A 3661-nucleotide genomic window follows, 5' to 3' on the forward strand; every position below is an offset into this window, starting at 1 on the left:
TTGTTGCAGGCGTCGTGTACGGTGACCAAGGCTTGACAAGAGATGGCTCAGAGGATTGAGGAGATGAGACGATATTATGAGACGAGGAGAGTAAAGGAGCAATGTGAGTGAGACGAGGGAATGGGAATTCGGATTCGACGAATTCCACATGACGAGAAACGTACAGCCTAGGAGAAGAGACATCTAAGCATAGATATGCACTTTGTGTGAGTGAATATCCGACAAAGACACATGGTTTGGAACGAGGTTGGAGTTTGTGTTTTGAATATGGTCTTAGCCAAGGGAAGCAAAGGCAACCAAAAGTTCTAAGCTTTTTGTAGTTTGGCTTGGAACCAAAGAGAGACTCAAAGGGAGAGGAGTGATTAAGAACTAAAGTCGGCATTCTATTGATAAGATAGACAGCCGTAGGAATAACGAAGGTCCAATAGCTTAAGGGCATGGATGCGTGAGTGAGGAGGGTTAGGGCGGTTTCGACCACATGACGGTGTTTCCGTTCGGATATGCCATTGTGTTCGGGTGTATGAGGCGGGGTAGTGTAATGGAAAATGCCATGAGTTGATAAAAAGGTTTTGAGGGCTATGTATTCTCCTCCATTGTCGGAATAAAGATTTATGATTCGTGTTTGAAATCGGTTTTCGACTAAGGCTTTGAACTTGGGAAAAACTTGGACAACATCGGATTTCTTTCGAAGAGGGTATAGCCAAGTGTATCTAGTGTGGTGATCAACAAAAATGATGTAATATTTGAAGCCATCAATGGATGTTATGGGTGATGTCCAAACATCCGAAAAAATAGCTTCAAGCGGTCGAGAAGAAGAAACACTAGATATAGAAAATGATAACTTGTGGCTTTTATTGATAAAACACGAATCACATGACAAAGAGAGACTAGAGGAAGAGGGAGGTAGAGACAGACTCGATACTATTTTATTGAGAATGGCATTGGACGGATGTCCTAACCTATGATGCCATTGTGAGAGAGAAGTTTTGACGGTTGCTAAAGCTAGAGGAATGGGCGAACACTCGAAGGGTTTTGTAGGGTGATTTGGCCACTCGTACACGCCGTTTTTAAGCAGCCCTCGAACCAACATTGCCCCCGTTTTTCGATCCTTCACCTGAAAATGGTCGGAAAAGAATTCAACGGAAATAAGGTTAGAAGAGCAAAGTTGATGAATAGAGATGAGATTTTTGTGGATATTAGGAACATGTAAAACATTGTTTAGGACAAGGGAGCGAGTAGGAGAATGGAGAAACATAGAACCCGTATGTGTGATCGCAAGTCCGGAACCATCACCAATAATGACTTCGTCGCCACCATTGTAAGGTGCATGGAGAGAGAGGTTGCTGAGGTCGGTGGTTATATGATGTGATGCTCCTGAGTCCATGAGCCATGAGGGAGAGGACACAGATGCATGTTGCACCGAAGGCTGCCAAGATTGATGATGCTGTGGTGGAGATGACTGCCGAGCATTGAACTGTGGAGAATACCCTTGAGGGGAGCGTAGCATGCGGCAAGAGCGTGCACTGTGGCCTTGTGTACCACATAGCTGACATTTCCCTTGATAGCCTCTAGGGAGAGTGGAGGAAGATCTCGAAGATCGGCTATCGGAGGGATTGAATCTCGAGTTGCCTCGACGAGACTTGTGTTGCACGGCATTGGCAGTAATCGGGATCTCCGTAGGGTCGGTAGGCGGAGCAATGATGTCAACCTCAGCACTGATGAGTTTCTCATGTAACTCAACGAAGGATATGGTGCTGTCTTTGGCATTGATCACGTCTTTAAGGGGTTTGTACTCCTCTCCAAGGCCAGCAAGGATTAAGTCAATTAGATCCTCATGATCTAGGGGTTTTCCAAGGAGTGCAAGTTCATCACCTTTAACTTTGAAAAAGTGCATGTACTCATCAATGCTTTTGCTGCCTTTGGTGTGCCTCCGGAGTTGTTCTTTTATATGTTTGATGTGGCCTTTACTTGATCTTCCATAGGTTGATGCAAGGATATCCCATGCAGCAGCCGAGGTAGTGGAGGAGGCAATAAGCGCTTGGCTGGGGCTGGAAATCGAGCCAAGAATAGCAGAGAACACGAGCCTATCTTGGCGGAACCAAGGAAGATAGGCTGGATTCGGTGTTGTCACGTTATTCGTGACGATAGTTGCCGCCGGAGCATTGGACGAGTCAAGGAATCCGTCAAGATTGTATCCTTGGAGAAGAGCACGAAGCTGTACATTCCACGTTATGTAATTCATGGAAGTGAGCTTGGTGACGTTTGAAACGTTCACGTTGAGCACCGTGATGTTGGAGCTGTCGGTGGAGTACGACGTGACATTGTCGGGAGACACGCTGGTGTTGGCAGCCATGATGTTGTGGTGAGCAGTAGATCGGAAAAAAATTAGGGTTGCGGAGTTGTCGTTAGACGAGAGGCTCTTGATACCATGAAAGGAATAATGTAATCTCACGTTTATTCACTTGTGCAATACCAAAATATATACATGAGGATGTTGCTATATCTAAGGAGATACAATCAAGAGAAAATCAATTATATAAGATTATATAAGATTGCAATCAATTAGAAGAGATTTGACGCACTAACGTATTACTTTCCTTTATATCATGCATGTGTTTGCGTATTCAAATTAATTTTTTTTTAAAAAAAGTATTCACTTGCTAGGTTGGACGCATAGATGATTTCAAAATAGATTTCATAGCTTATTTCAAAATTTCCAATCTCGAATTAGAGGCGATGAATTCTAATTAGGATGTGACCGGTGGTGATTTATGACGATTGCGGACGATTGAAAAAATGATTGTTAGAATCGCAATTTCTATCAACCATTCGTTCTAAATCGCAATTGCTACCAACAACAGTTTTTCTATCTGTCAGTACCAATCGCCTTGAATTGCCAATAAACGCATCGTAAACGCCCATAATCGTCGTGATTGCGATTCCACCGGTCAACATCTTATATAGATGAATTCGGCTAACTGATATCTACAGATATATATAGATTTTGCCCATTTCATATATATTCATCTCATTGTAGACGAATATATTCATATTCGAAGATTAGATTAAAATTTAATCCAAAAAAGATCCAAATGGTAGTGGAATCCAAGATGTGGAGCTGTCCAAATCAAAGTAAAGACGGAATTGGCGTTTCGGGATTCGGTTTGGAATTTTAACGGTTTGGTTCGGGAACAGTTTATTCGGTATTATAAAATTTATACCAAATTAGTGTCGTATATTATTCGGTTCGGTTCGATTCGGTATTATGACAGTTCGGGACGGTATGATACTAAAAATAAGTACCAAATAAGAATCAAAATAAAAACGATTCGAGACGGTTCATGACATATTTATAATTTATATAATATAAAAGTAAAAAAAAAAATCTGAAAAAGTTGAACACTCAAAGAGTAATGCGGAAAACTAATCAGTTCTATTCACTTGAGAAAGATAGTCAAGTACAACTCACTTTTTGTTGTAAGAATCGTACTTACTACGTACACACACCCGAAACTCCCCCTGAGTTTCTTCCCCTCTCACAATGAATTCTACTGATAAAAAAACCTTACAACATAAATCACTCACCAGAGAAAAGAGATTTGCCCAATCGGTCTCCCTCTCAGACTCGCACTCACCAAAGAATGAGAACACACTCACTGAA

This window comes from Tarenaya hassleriana, unplaced genomic scaffold, assembly GCF_000463585.1.
Source record: "Tarenaya hassleriana unplaced genomic scaffold, ASM46358v1 Cleome30, whole genome shotgun sequence".
Lineage (NCBI taxonomy): Eukaryota > Viridiplantae > Streptophyta > Magnoliopsida > Brassicales > Cleomaceae > Tarenaya > Tarenaya hassleriana.